Genomic DNA, 15744 nt, shown 5'->3' with positions numbered 1-15744 from the left:
ATACAGATGTGCACTCCCACTCTCTCTGCCCTAGGCCAGACACCTTTGGATATTACAGATGTTTCATCCTAGAAAATTTTTCAACTGACTTTAAAAGTAGATTATACCTAATTAAAATGCAGATCTTCTATTTAAAAAATTTTAAAAATAGTGGTGCATAATGAAACAAATGAATGCTTCGAGAGGTAAGAGGGAAAATAATTGAAAGGGAGGTAGTTAATAAGCCCCTATAGAGAGTGATGTGCATTCTATATACAGGGCCTCTTGACAAAAATCCTCTCAATCTAGGAAACATTCAGTAAGAAAGTGCTTTTAGGAGGCAAGGGTCAATCCTGGGTCAACGAGGAAACAGAACTGGTAATAACCACTACCTTACCAGATTAGACCATCCCGCTTTACTATTTCAACTCTGTCCTGATACTGATGGCATCTGATAGCAAAGCATACCATGGACTGGTCTGGTACAAAACAGAGGATTCAACTTTTTAGTGAAGTCTACTTACTAGCTTTTGTTTCAAGCCTGAAGTTCTGATTTCGGAAGAGACAACTGATTAAGTTATAATACTTTTATTATCGCAGATAGGGGTTACTAGGAATCCAACTGTGAAAGGGCGTTTAGGTCCTTTATTCAGAAGGGCACTCGGATTCAACACCAGAGAGAAAAGAAAGAAGCAGAGTACATAAGACAAACTTACTACCCGAGGAGCCCAACAGTAGCTTCCGACAACCCCACAGGAAGCCCTAGAGATAGAATGGCCCTACAGAGTGGTCTCCAATATGTCTGAGATGAAAAGGCTTTTACAGTTCCTCACAGATCAGTCCCTGAAGGAGGTCGACCCTAGAGAGGAACAGGACCTGAGGTACTTCTCTGCAACTGAGACAGTCCCGGAACACAGCTGACAGCTGACGGCTGTCTACCAATTTGGGTAAAACATCTTTCTATAACAGGGGGACCCCAGCAAACTATCACAGCATCTACCACACTGAATTGATTCTGCACAACACAGAAAGTATTCCCTGAGTCCCTTCATAGTTAGCATTTTTATCCGCAAAATGAAAATCTAAGAAAAAATGAGAGGTGAAACACTTTCATACTTTCTGACTTGGCTCTACAGGGTGATCTCAAGTTCAATCTATGACTAACCTTTCTTTAAATCAGACTGCCTGTAAGGACTTTGAAAGTCATGTAAAAGTGGTTTCTAATTTGCTTTCTTTAAACACGCACTCTTCGTAGTAAAAATAAGGAGTACGCTCCTTAAAAATATATATGCATTTATATATGCACATTTTAAAGATTTTATTTATTTATTTATTTATTTATTTATTTATTTATTTATTTATGAGAGAGAGAGAGAGAGAGAGAGAGGGAGAGAGAGAGGGGCAGAGACACAGGCAGAGGGAGAAGCAGGCTCCATGCAGGGAGCCCGACGTGGGACTCGATCCCAGGTCTCTAGGATCACGCCCTGGCTGAAGGTGGCACTAAACCTCTGAGCCACTGGGGCTGCCCTGTGCACGCGTTTATGTGTTACAAATTTTTTTTATGATTTTGTTTATTCATGAGAGAAATAGAGAAAGGTAGAGACATAGGCAGAGGGAGATCCAGGCTCCCTGTGGGGAGCCTGATGTGGGACTCAATCCCAGGACCCAGGATCATGACCTGAGCCAAAGGCAGACGCTCAACCACTGAGCCACCCAGGTCCCCCTATAGATTACAAATCTCATTAGGCAGTTAAAAAGGTAATTTCTAAAGTGAAAATTTGAAAATATAAAATTTCCAACAGTTTTATTTTTAAAGCACAAATCTCAGGGTGCCTGGGTGGCTCACTCCGTTAAGCATCTGACTTAGGCTTGGGTCATGATCTCAGGGTCCTGGGATAGAGCCCCAAGAGAGAGTTGGGCTCCTTGCTCATCAGGGCAGTCTGCTTCTTCCTCTTCCTCTCCCTCCCTCCTTCTACTGACACCCCCCAACCCTCACCCATGATCTCTCTCAAACAAAATATTTTTAAAAAAGTACAAATCTCCTTCATAAATACCAATCTGGACTCCTGACTTGATTCCAAAAAGGAAACTTCTTTAAACTACCTCAAGAAGGCCATATTTCATCTTTCCCTGAACTCCACCCCCCCCAAAAAAAAAAACCCACTGCATAACTTGATCTGCATCCTATGTCACTGTTACATCATGCTATGGGCTGTGCGCTCATCATGCTGGCACCACCCACTCCCTTCTGATGAAGCAATATGTAACTATTTTGTCTTTCTCTTCCCATTTCCTTTGCCCATACCTTTCCCATATGGACTCCCAAAGATATTCTTTCATTTTTAGGCATACTCATTTAGAGTTGAGAATGGCATGGTTCTGATACTGGCTAAAAAATCAGTTATTTTAATAGTAGAACCAAATTAAAACACTGACCTGCCAGATCTCCTGATTCCTAGTTTGGAGTTAACCTCAGCAACATCACATTGGGAATGCTGGTCTCCGTTTGGTATGAATGTTCAGTTGGTGCCTTATTAATTGAGGTTATAAAGCAGTATGTAATGAAACCTTGTTATTTTGGTTTTAATGCCATGCCATTCTGTCCTTGTATCTATGACCTCCGAATTCAAATAAAATGCCACTAAGAAATAACATTCTACTCCTACTTTAGAGTGAGTTTAAGAGAGTAAAAAGTGTATGAAAGGAGTAAGATAGAGAAAAGCAAGAATATAGAAGTAACATTTCAGAACCAATGACAAGACAGGTTTTTTTTTTTTTTTTGGTGTGTATGTGTTTGTGTGTGTGTGTTTTAGGGGATGTAGAGAAAGTAGAATTTCTTTGTGGCTTTGGTGGGGATAAGAAGGGAGACTTCAAAATTTCCTCATTAGGGATCCCTGGGTGGCGCAGCGGTTTGGCGCCTGCGTTTGGCCCGGGGCGCGATCCTGGAGACCCGGGATAGAATCCCACATCAGGCTCCCGGTGCATGGAGCCTGCTTCTGTCTCTGCTTCTCTCTCTCTCTCTCTCTCTCTCTCTCTCTCTTTCTCTCTCTCTCTCTCTCACTGTGTGCCTATCATTAAAAAAAAAAAGTTTCCTAATTAATCAGCATCAGTTGGGCTTAAGTAGCCTACTCAGCACATCAACTTTCACCATAAGATTGATGTAGGCATGTAATAAATAGTATGAGCATGTGATTTAAGTAATCCCACAACTTATTGTGCACCCTCTAGGCCTAAGGTAAAACAAAATAGAGAATCTTTATTCATCTTAAAATACATATTGTCTTCATAATAATATATATAATTGAAGTTGTCAAGAATAAAAATTCAATTGATTAATGTTATTCAAGGGAGTACTTCAAAGGACTGTGTTTTTTACGTATTCCATAAATACCGGTAAAATTATCTGTACTTATGATTTTCACAGACTAATCCGGTTTAATTAGAAATGGAAGTTGTGTGCCATTTCTCAGAATACTCCCAAAGACATCTTGAATGCAATTTCCTCATTGGTTTTAATGTAAATATTGCCCAATATTAGAAAGGATGAAAAATTAGGGAAATGGCAAGAGAGTGAATTAGAGACATTGATTTATTCTGTCTGAAAAATAATTACTATTATCAAATGGCAGTTACATTTAAGCTTTGGTCCTTACGAATGGGAAGAATACACACAAAAGCATGTTTTATTCTGTATGTTAACATACCCTGCCTTATCCTACTGTATCTAATTAAAGTGCATCCAAGATGCAGATTTTTAATTACTTTTTAACTTAATTGGTCAAATATCCATCGATATTTAAGATATTGACAGTTTTGTTTCAGTGAATAAACTGCTTTATAACTAGAATTTTAATCAAAATCTTTAAGTATCTGTAATATGACCATTATTCTGAACCAAACTGTAATTGACTTAAAGTGTTAAATAGCCACTCTATCACAAAACACCTATTTCTATGAAATGAAAAGTAAGCGTTTCTCACATTTGACTAGCTATAATTAATATGTATTTTCTCACGGGGTTCATTTTGGAAATGTTCTTCATAAGAGAGTTCCATTTGTGATTCAAAACCAGCCTATTCCCAAACCTATGGTTATATGACCTCAGTAATTCACTATGCATAAATTTGAGAAAATGCATTTAGAGATTTTATGGTGATTAATATAGTTTAACTAATCATGTATTTTACATTATATATGACTTAGGCCATGACAAACACTGTCAAGTCTGCTTCTTAATTTTAAAATAAATCTCTCACGTCATAATATGCAGACAGGAGAAGAGATTTAATACAATTATTCTATCAGGAGCAAGGTACAGATTTAATTCAATTATTTTATCAGGAGCAAGGTATCAAAGTTATGGAATTTACTTTTTGCATTTGCAGGTGAATTCTCACATTCACGTTGCTTTCTTTTTAAAATGTACGTCATGATCAAAATACCCTCCCCTCCAAATCACTTGGCCAACACTGCGGTGCCATATCTGTCATGAGTACTCTCAGTTCACCTTACATACTAATGCATCCGCATCCTCAATGTTTGCTCCAGTTGAACACCCTTGTTTCACACACTACAAAGTTCAGACTTTTTTCCCTTTCGGTCTTTCTGATGCCATATCCCCAAAACGGCATATATTCTTTCTTCTTATCCAGTAAGTTTTGTTTAGCATAGACTTCTAGGTCTATTTAAATATTTCCTTCTATATATATTTCTGACTGACCAGGAATCAATTCAGTCCCTGTCTGTACTTCAGAAACAGAAACACACTTTTAACAAGATTTAAATGATTCACATAATTATGTAACCAAGTCAGGGTAGAAACCACATTTATGAGACACATTTTATGAAAAACATCTTTTCATGGGTGGATGTGAGATCTCACCTCCAACTCTCCCCATAATATATTGCACAGTTCTCAAAGACTCTGGGGGTATGGGTAGCCCTTTCTGGATCCCATCTTGGTGTCTCTAATATGCCACTTATATCTTATTGAAACAGGTATTATCAAAGAAAATATAAAGATGGTGTGATAGGTTTATATTATACTGATGGACAAAATCATTATAACAGTATGCACATTAGGTTTATACTCTTATGTATTACCACAGATATCATACATCCTATATAAATATGAATCACTTTAATCCTATTGATATAGAAGGCACATATATAGTATTATACCTTGTGTTTCACACATATGTTCATGTATATATGCGTAAATATATTTACATATATATGAATGCACATATGTCAATACTAACAGTTTAGATGAGGGCTACTTAGGTGATTTTTTTATTTGGGTTATATTTTGCCATTTTTTTAGAACATTCTTTAATATTACAGAAACTATATGCTATTAAAAACATAATCAAGATGACCCTCTTACAACCAGGATGATGATTATCATCATCAGGGAGTAAGGCCTGTTAGAGAAAACATCAAGTAGTGTAGAAGGCAAAGGTGTTTCAAATTAGGTAAGTCAGCTGGAATAAGCCAATTGATCCCTGGGTTAAATATACTTACACTTTCTATTTCCTATTTCCCAGATTAAGCTCCATGAAACAATAATCCACAAAAAAAAGCTCCTCAAAAAAAAAAATCCATGTTAAAACAAGTTTGAAAAACTTCAGTCTTCCCTTGAATTAGCTATTATGTACTTAAGCATAAGATTTCTCAGAAATGAACCATTAAGAAATCTGCTAACTTTGTTTAACCCATGTGCTCAAAACTTATTTCATCAAAGTATTAAAAGTACATGGAATAAGTGTTCCAAGAACTACAAGCTTATGAACTATTCAATAGAGGACAATTTACTGAAGAAAGAAGATGGCATATTGTGGGAGACAGCAAAATATTAAAATAATTTTGGCTGGTGATCTTTCAATAATTTACAATTTGTTAGATATATATTTATAGTTATCTACCTTTAGTGACTGAGTGCATGCTCGAGGGGTTGGGGGAGCAGAGAGAAGCTCTGCTACACTCCTGACAAAGCAGAGTAGCAAGGGAAAATGCTTGGTTTGGGCAAACAACTGAACCAAGAACTTAGCCATCTCTAATATCACCTGTGACATCATATACACACAGAGACACGTCATATAACATTAATTGTATTGGATTTAAATAGTAATTTAAAAGGCAAAGACATACATAGGATAAATGGAATTTCTGATCAAGCTACAGTTAATAAATATTCATGTCTATAGAGGTCTTCAGTCATTTCAACTGCCTTAGCCCTGTCCTTTCAATATATAGATAGGGGTTAAACTGATAGGATTAAAGAACCACTCCTATTTAGGTCACAGGGACATAGACTGTTGAAGCAACCCCGTCTCCAATAGCTCTGAAGAGTCCTATATTGTTGTTTCCTAGAACAAAGAACCTCTCACTCCATGTTTAACCAACCAGATATTGCTCACCAATTCCTTCCTAACTTCTGTAACATAGCAGCGTTTCTCATAATATGATCCTTAAAACAGCACGATCAGCAGCACGTGGAAACTTGTGAGAACTGCCACTTCTTAAAATTCACTCAACACCTACTCAATCAGAAACTGAAGGCGAGGCACATGGATCTGTGTTTTAAGCCCCCCAGAGAATTCCAACACACACTCTAGTTTGAGAGCCACTGCACTGCTGTAGAGAACTGAGACTGCGATCTGTCCTGGATGTTTTAATAATCACAGCAGACAGTCCCTGTATCATCTCACAAACCTAATTTTAAATGAGCCAAAAATTTTTAAACATAGAAGTTATGTTGTAAAATAAAGTGCAAGCAGTCCAAAATTTACACAAGATTTATCTGAAAATTGAATTGAAAGTTGGCATAATGAAACTTGGAACATGCTTCTCCATGGGCCTAATGCTACAAAATTGTGGCAAAGGAATGAAACCATACCAAAGAAGTTCATTCATATCATAATCTTATTGTACTACAGTATTCAGAGCACTAATTTTTATTTTTGAGAGGACGGACAATGAGGTTCAAGGAGGAAAGGAAGTTTGAAGAGGAAGGAAATCGAATAGGAGGAGAAATAGCTACTTCCCTCTCTTTTTGGGTGTAGTCAGAAGCCAACATAAAAAGTCAATTTTCTTTGACAACAGTAAAACTACCTACATAGATCAGAATCCTTTTACCAAAGTCTCCTTTACCACAGAGCTTCATTCTCTCTCCCAAACCTCCCACAACACAGTAATAAGGTAGCGTATGTATAGTCTGCTTCTAAGCTCTGAAACTAGTGAAACAAAAATGCCTTATGGGTTCAAGCAGAAAACAGGATTTAGGAAACAGAATAAGGAGTAGTGTTATATATATTGCTCCAGTATCACAGAGGGTATTGGGGCTCTAAAGAATTAGAAGTACATATTGTAGGGAATCTCTTCTTTTTTGACACACGTCAAACCAAACACTCTCTTGGGCTTCATTTTCCCTGTTACATCCCAGTTCATCACCTCTGTGTCTAAGAATACTTCTCTTCCACCTGCTCCCACTCCAAATCCCAATTTGGGCAATGAAGGATCAATGTTAGAAAGAAAGTGATTGAAATTAATTATTTCACATTTAGGTGTGAATGACTATTTAGACTATCAACCGTCTATAAACTCAGGTACTTAATTCATAATCTACAAGTTATTCTCTACTCTTCTAACTCATGAGTCCTTTTAGCTCTTATTTTTAATCACAATTGTGAAGATAAAGGGACACTTCAGGAAAATACAGCCCAAGGCTAGAAGGAGGAACCATACCACTCAAGGTCAATGACAGGAAAAATTATCAATTACTCACAGGTCCCCAACAGAAGAATCCTTAGCAGGAAAGAATCATCAATTAGAGGCCCCACCAGGGAAAAGATGTACATACCATCTCCTACAAGATATCAACTACCTTGCAACAAATCAACCTTTGTTCTGAAAAATCCCTCCCAACTTCCTCCCTCTTCTGCATAAAGTAACATTTTTAAAAGATTTTATTTATTTGAGAGAGACAGAGTGTGTGCACGTGCGCATGAGAGCAGGGAGGGACAGAGGGAGAAGCAGACTCTCCACTGAGCGGGAAGCCTGATGTGGAGCTCCATCCCAGGATTCTGGGATCATGGCCTGACCCAGAGGCAGACGCTTAACCAACTGAGCCACACAGGTGCCCCATAAAGTAACATTTCTCTCCTTTGTCTATTGGATTTGCCTATGGCTGTACCTTGGCATCCATGTCCTGAATTACAAAATCTCCATTATTGCCAAACAAACCCATTTTTGCTATTAAATAATATACAGTTTAATTTTTAAGGTCAACATAATAGATTTATTAGATATTGGGTTGTATTTTCAGAGCATCTAAAGGAAGGGTACACACAACTTTTGTAGGTATAAATCGTTGGAAACTGCCAATGATTTTTTACATACTAGCATGGGGAAAACAGAAATATTTAACAGTTGCACAGAGCAAACAACCTAGCAAGGTTCCTGTGATGATCAAAAACCAAAAGCTGGGTTGAAGAACAAAACAAAACAACACACACACACACACACACACACACAGAGCCTAGACCAGCAAGAGAGTGCCACGTACACCATTGCACCCCTTCTCCAAGCTGCTGGCTCCAGCCAGGCTCCCAAGGGACTCTTTGGTCCAGTCAAAGTTCTATGTTGGAGAGTCATCACATGATAGACCTGACTGGCTGAGGGTTGACCTGACCTTAGGCACCTCTGTCTTCTTGTCCATCTATCTCACCAAACAACGTAATAAAGGTGTTTTAGAGTATAAAAGAAATGGGTTAGAATAAAATACTGAAACATCAAGACAGTAGGCTCTATATAGTGATTATACCAGTTCCTTTAAATTCACTTACCTGTTGGGTTATAAATGTGAGAAAAAGTTACATGTGAATGTATGTCCAATCAGCAGTTAGGTTTTGCATCGTTAAATGAAGGGGAAAAAAAAGACAAAAAAAAAAAATACAAACCAGAGCTTTTCAAAACTCCTCAAAACAGAAATTCTTATTCAAATTCCTGGTAGAGACTCACTACCCAGGTGCATACCTCCCCAACAAAATATATCAGAGGCTCTATAGGAGGCGCCTAGACATTCATATTTTTTTAAAAAAAAATTCTAGGTAGTTACATTGCTTGGTATAGAGAATTATAGCCAGGAGCTTTGTAGTTACTTCTGCCTCCAAATTTATTCAGGCACAGATGATAATTCCCACTTGTGTTTTCTGAGGAGCCTAATGTTCTCTTAGAAGAACATGTAACTACAGCTATCCAGTAACTTCCCCACCAGATCACACTACTACCTTTTCACTCCTTAAAATTCAGTTCCCTTTAATCTTTAGCAAACTCCTACCACAGACTTAATCCTTACCATTTTCTTTGAGTAAGAAATTCTTTAAATTAAGTACATTCACGTAGAATTATTCCGTTTGAAATATATTCAAGCCACAATAAGGTCTTTTTTTTCCATTTTCTACTCATTTTTTTTGTGATGGTTTGACAAGATAACTCCTCAGGATAGATAAAGATAATAGAATTCCTCTACCCTAAATACAAATTCAGAACTGATAACTCATCCCCAGTACTTGAAATGATGTTACAAGAAAGGGCAGTAGTAACAGGGTAGTGTGGCAAAGGGACAGGGCAGATAGGGGCATTTTAAAGTAAAAAATGATTCCCAAATGAACCAGTTTGTAGTTACTATAATGACAGAGGTGCTAAGGTGTTCTCAAGTGGTCATTCCAATCAGCTTTTATGGATTAAAATGTAGCCATATATCATTGCCATGTACATACCGTACTTGTCTTTGGGCAGGCCTGCAGTTGTCAGTAAAATTAGGCCCATTCTCAAAATAGCATGTCAGTTTCATGGGCTAAGACCGGTCAGGTTTCAGTGGAGAACAAAATTCAAAGGATGACTTAATGGCCCTAAACTAGGGACAGAGTCATGGCTCTTAAATCTTTAAGTTCATGGGCTAGGATGGGCTTCACCTGTTTTACAATAAGTGAGAGCTCATGACCCAAGCCTAAAATTTATGATTGTATGAAAAGGAGACCTGAGAGTTTAAATGTCACTTAATATGTTACCATGACAAAAGCCCCAACTGTTCGAAAGTAAACAAAGTAAACCAATTCTCTAAATCAAGATCCTAACACCATTTTCATTCCCTTACCAAAATTCATTAGAGGTTACAAAAGCCAAACATTCAGTCTTAGCATGAACTACATCTGGGGATGGTCATGTAACACATTTGCCATGAGACCTAAGCAGCAGTCTCTTGGAGGGGAGTCTGGAAGAGATCCCATTGGTGGTTCTTTTCCTTTCTTCTGGCCCTAGGTGGTGCCTGAACAGTAGCTGTCAACTGGTCCTCAGAACGAAAATGCCAAGACCATCACAAACACACCAGCTCTGATATCACGGAGGTGCCAAACCAAAAACAGAAGTGGCCTAGCTCCAGGTATGTTGCCATGCAAAATGTAGTGACAGCTGGTTAGGTTGCTACCTTCATGAGTATGCGCATCTGATATACAGCCTCAACATAATGGATTTTTTCAATTTATTTATCTCAATATTTCCAGTGTTATATTGGTAAATAATGAGTAGTTAGCATTTGCTCATTTCAGTAGTATAAATAATCCCACAAGGGTAATTTCAAGAGACCAACATGATGTCACTGAATTTGAAAATAGGAGGAGATTCACACAACAACTGGCTCTCCAGAGCCAGTGCAAACCAGCTCTAGTACATCACTGGACATTTCCCTCCTAACTACCTACATTTTTCAAAACTTTTAGAATTCATTAATGTTACTTTCAATTTCATTATAATAGAGAACAGACTTTGAACACAGAGAAAGGTAGAACTCAGAATCACTGAATGTCAAGATAAATTGGCTAAATTTATTACAGCGGAAGCAGCTATCAACTTTATGCAAAACTTAAAAGTAGAAACTTCGAAGTTGTCCTCAGTCTCAAGCCAAATGTACTCATTAATTCAACGTGAAAATTTCTAATTTCCCTCCTTGGTGGAAAGAATAAAATCTAATTCACTATCATATCAGAGAAAATGTAATAAATTTGAAAACAACATTGGGATCATGTTAAGTTGCACAAAAACATGTTCCAGCTCCCACAAATTTCCATGGTTTTGTCTGTAATCCAGAAGGAGAATGGAAGTTTCCTTGTCTTCTAGTCCTTGGGCCTATTATTTTTGCAATAGGGAGGCTGTCATACCCAATTATCTAAAACAGAATAAAACTTACAATTTAGTACAACGTATTTTAGTAGCTGTTATCTATGGAAAGCACTCCTTACAATTTCCTTAGCAAGGTCTCTCTGGAAAAGAATCCTTGTACATTCTTGTAAATCAAAGCAAAATCTTAACACTCAAGGTTTTTTTCCTTTTTTTTTAAGCACCAAAACAGGTCTTGTACAAACATGTTCAATGAATTACCCCAATCCTCTAGGATGATATAATCATATAACTTTCCTGGGATGAATAAGTACAGGCTTCATTACCACAGTGATTTTTTTTTTTTTTTACTTATTAAATGGCCTAACAAAAAAAAAAAAAAAAAAAAAAAAACTCCAATTGAAATTGTTAAAGCAACAGTTACTCAAAAGGCCTTCTAATTTCTTAGTTTTCCCTTGTAAAATCTACAGTATCTTGGTCTACTTTGATTCTTGGTTTATCCTGAGACCATCTCATGGTTTACAACATAGCAATGTAAGAGCATAATTTAAGAGCATTAACTGAAAACATAGGATCAACTACAATGCATTCTTGTCTTTAATAAGTATAGTTAAAATACCAAAGAAATATGTCAAGTATGTTTAAAATAATTAGCCTAACTAATAATGCATTATTCTGTGCAATAGTCTCTTTATAACCACTGTAGGTAGGCAAAATCAAATATATCAAAGCTCTGATACAATATTCTTCCTTAATTGGAATTTGGAATAAAATATGGAACCTACCAAACCAAATTTGGTCATTAGAAGATCTTGTTATAGCAATAGTCTCCAAGATCAGACCAAGAATAAGCTTTTAGATTTTTTTTAAAGTAAAATACGCTAAAACAAAATGAAACAAGCAAAAACTGCTTAACTAATTTACGTCTGAAGAAAATACCTGTACTTCAGGGTTCAAGAGATTAAATCTTTCATGACACAAATTCATAGGCATGTTTTACTCAATTATTCATGTATTATTCTGTGCCAGTAAAAACATCTAAAGATGCCAGGAGATGCCAAATGAAAATAAGCCACAAAAAAGTCATGAAAGAAATCAAAGCTAGGTAAATTTACATCTGTTTTAAAAAGATTAACAACATGGGGCTGTTTATGTTACACTGAGGTAGTTCTAATTACAGGAAGGCATACCCAATCAATAGATTAAGTGCCCATATTTGTGGTACCCTAACAAGAATAGACAGTTGTAAATATACTATGTTGAATACTTCAAATGCTGAGGTTTTATCTTTAAGACATCTGAAACTTATCTGGAAAAGTGAAAGCTCTGGTTTGTGTTACTCACTTTGTAACAGTTTTCACCCAATATATAGGGCTCCTCAGGGGTATACTCACATTATGATTACTGAGGTCAGCAATGATTACTGTAAACCATAATCATGTCAAAGTATTGCCCCTTGTGCAGATAAGTGAAGAGTATGCAGTTGTGATAGGAAAAGAAAATGATATAGCGAAAGTGCCACACTGTTGTGACTTCACATAACTTGACCCAGACCACTGTATATGAGATACCTTTTGGTTGATTTAATCATGTTTGTGTCCTCAATTTTTAAAAGAAAGCTCTGCTTATTATAGTGTAAGAAACAATCTCCAATAGTGCCACTGAAAATATATTTAAACAACTTATGTTAACCTTATGTTTATATCCTTTGAGGCATTTTAATAACACACTCTAAAATTTCTCTCCTCATTTAACCAGGTCTAGAAACTAATTTATTTGAGAGGAACGGTAGCGGGTGGAAAGAGATATTGCTAGTGTAACAGGTTTTTGGTTTGCTTTGTTTGGCATCACAGCCCCACCACATTATGCTTTCCAATGCATAGCAATTGGCTACAAAAAGCATTTATTAATAGCAGCCACCCCTTATGCCTCAGAATCAAGAAAGCAAATCTTAAAAAACAAAAAACACCTTACAAGGCAAAGACCCTGGTTTTATGAAGGTATAGAAATTAAGGTATTCCAAGGAAATGTAATTTTATAATTTAATAGCCTCTAACCCCTTAAGAGAGAAGGGCTTGTCAAAAAAACAAAGGTCAATTTTGAAAAATTGGTCCGTACATTGGACCTAGAACTCACCCCACCAGGACTTCTTAGAGTTCTCAGTTTCATAAATGTAAAGAAAAAATAAATCATTGCATTTAAAACAGTGGCTCTCAACTGTAGTGGCTATCACGGAATCCAAAGTTATATAAAGGTGGATTGAATTTTCTTTACAGATGGAGTTGAACAAGCCATTTCTAAAACACGTGAACCTAGTTTTGAGAAAATATATGTAGATCTTTTTCTGCTTCTCATAGGCTGACAAGGGTAGAAGCAGCACAATGATAGTTACTTTGTAGAATCAATCCTTAAAGAAAAAAAAAAACATTTTTTTTCCAAAATAGTATTAACAAGTTTATAGTAAATATCCTTCGGCATATTGCAGATACTTACAGTGACGAGTTACTATATAATAAAATGTATAAACAGCAGCAACTTTAACACAAATCTATGGAACTACCCAACCTTTTTCAAACTCTTATTTTAGGGTAACTACTTACAGCCAATTCTGTTATCCTAGGTGTTGACTGATTAAAGACATTCCACTTAAAGTTCATCCTTTTCCCCTTTAAAATCTGAGAAGCGTGTTAGGTTATTAACTGGATGAAGAAAAGGTGGCAAGTGTGGTTTTAAGATGGGGGTGGGGGGACAAAACCCAAAAGGATTTCTCCCAGGCACTGTAAGAGGCACCTTTTTTTTTTATTTTTTTTTTATTTTTTTATTTTTTTGACTTCTAGCTGTCATTACCAACTTACAGTACTTGGGAAAAGAAATCCTGCTCTACAATCTTCTAAACACTTTGCTGGTCGCTAGCTTATCCAAGTCCTGTGTTTCTGAGTCATTTTTGTTTTGTACCGTGATATTTTCTTGCATCTCACTTGAGAAATACACTTGGACAGTGACTTTATACTGCGTCCTCTCCAGCGCCCAGCAAAGTATGTAAAGAAATCTGGAATGATCCTGTTATGTTGCCGCCCACAGCCTGGTGCATTTCCAAGGGCTAGAGCAGCAGATCCAAGCAGCTGAAACTTCATCCTTTGGGAGAGTTTAACAGCTGCTTCCATTTGCAGCTTTACCGACCTATCCTGCTTTACAAGCGTTTGCATATGTAGGCCAAGCTACCAAACACCAGAAGATTCATCACAAGTGAAATCTACACGTGGGGGTGAAGGGGGAAAGCGCGTCGTGGAGGGAGGCCCTGCGAACACCGTGGACTCTGCGTTCCTGCCGCTGCCCTCGTCCACTCCTTCAGTGCGGCTCCGGGCACGCGAGCCTTCGCGTCGCCCCTGACATTTCCCTTTAGCCCAGCTATGAAGGCAGGTGAAACTTCTCGGATTTCTTAGCTGCCCGCTCGGCCACCGCCGGCCACGGCCCGCCCTGCTCACACCCCCCCTCCCTCTTTCCCTCCCTCGGTCCTCCAAAGCCAGGACGATGTTGAAGTTGGGTCCGCTCATCCCTTTACGTTTTAGAACAAGTTACGGCGCTATCAGAAAACCGACATCGGGCGGCTCGCCCTCCGAAGACAACCGAGACCCCCAAATTCCGCACCAGCACCCACTGGGCGCAGAAGGCAGGCAGCACCCGCGGCTCCGCGGAGAGCAGCGCCCCCCCCCCGCCCCCCGCCCCCCACGCGCGCGGGGGCGCGGGGCCGGTCCTCTGCTGCTCCTCGGCTCAGCGCCGCAACTTTCGGAAACCCTGTACTAACTTCCAGGGCACAGCCCCGGCGCAGAGCAGCGGGGTGCGCTGGACACCCCCACACCGCAGAGCAAAACAGCGAGATCCTACCAGCGCGACTCTTGATGACGTCGGCGAATCCGTCCCCGGCGGCATCTTCCCGGGTCGCCTCCGGACCCCCCGGCTGAGCCATAGCCAGCCGCCACGTGTCCCGGCCCCCCCTCCACGCCCCAAACTTCGGGAGGCAGGTGGGTCCGTGCGGTCCGCCCGACGCTCTCCGAAGCAGGTGGCCTGCTGGAGATCCGGGGTGTGTGAGCGCGGATCGCTCTGCTCCCCGGGCCCACGGCCACGGAAATAGGGCTGCGTGGGGAGGGGGTGGGGAGGGAGGGCGAACTGGAAAACGCAAACCCCGACACCTGGCTTGCTGGAGAGGGGTGCCGCCAAAATGTCCAGCCCGCGCTGGGAGAGGAGGGAACAGGTGCTGTTCCCAGCTCCTGACTCTAAAACAGAGTGGGCGAGGCCTGCAAGGTGAAAGCCGAGGAGGGACCCGGTGGTCAATAAATCCACAAGCAAGTTGGAGACTCGCTTTTCCACGCTGCGCAGAATCGATGCAAAAACAGGAGCAATTAGGGAGCCGCTTGCCAAAAGCAGCACATGAGGTCATGAATGATTTAGCATTGCCACTTACAAGATGACTGCACTGAGGAGAAGGGTCGCGTACTTTTGCTATCTGGGTCACATACACGTGGGTACCCCACCGCTGTATCTGGACTTGAATGCACTGACCAGAAATGGGGAACAGAGGCCGAGCAT

The 15744-nt window shown here is 39.2% G+C and overlaps 1 long non-coding RNA gene across 1 annotated transcript in view; it reads right to left on the bottom strand.

Moving 5' to 3' along the window:
• Nucleotides 1-15265, bottom strand: part of LOC140627166 (uncharacterized) — a 126409-nt gene extending 111144 nt beyond the window's left edge. The window contains exon 1 of the long non-coding RNA XR_012026046.1: nucleotides 15043-15265. This is a non-coding gene — a long non-coding RNA (uncharacterized lncRNA). The remainder of the gene's footprint in view (nucleotides 1-15042) is intronic.
• Between the last annotated feature and the right edge of the window lie 479 nt (nucleotides 15266-15744).

This window comes from Canis lupus, chromosome X (assembly GCF_048164855.1).
Source record: "Canis lupus baileyi chromosome X, mCanLup2.hap1, whole genome shotgun sequence".
In the NCBI taxonomy this organism is placed as follows: domain Eukaryota; kingdom Metazoa; phylum Chordata; class Mammalia; order Carnivora; family Canidae; genus Canis; species Canis lupus.
Note: the sequence above shows the minus strand (reverse complement) of the source record. Positions and strands in the feature narration are given on the sequence as shown.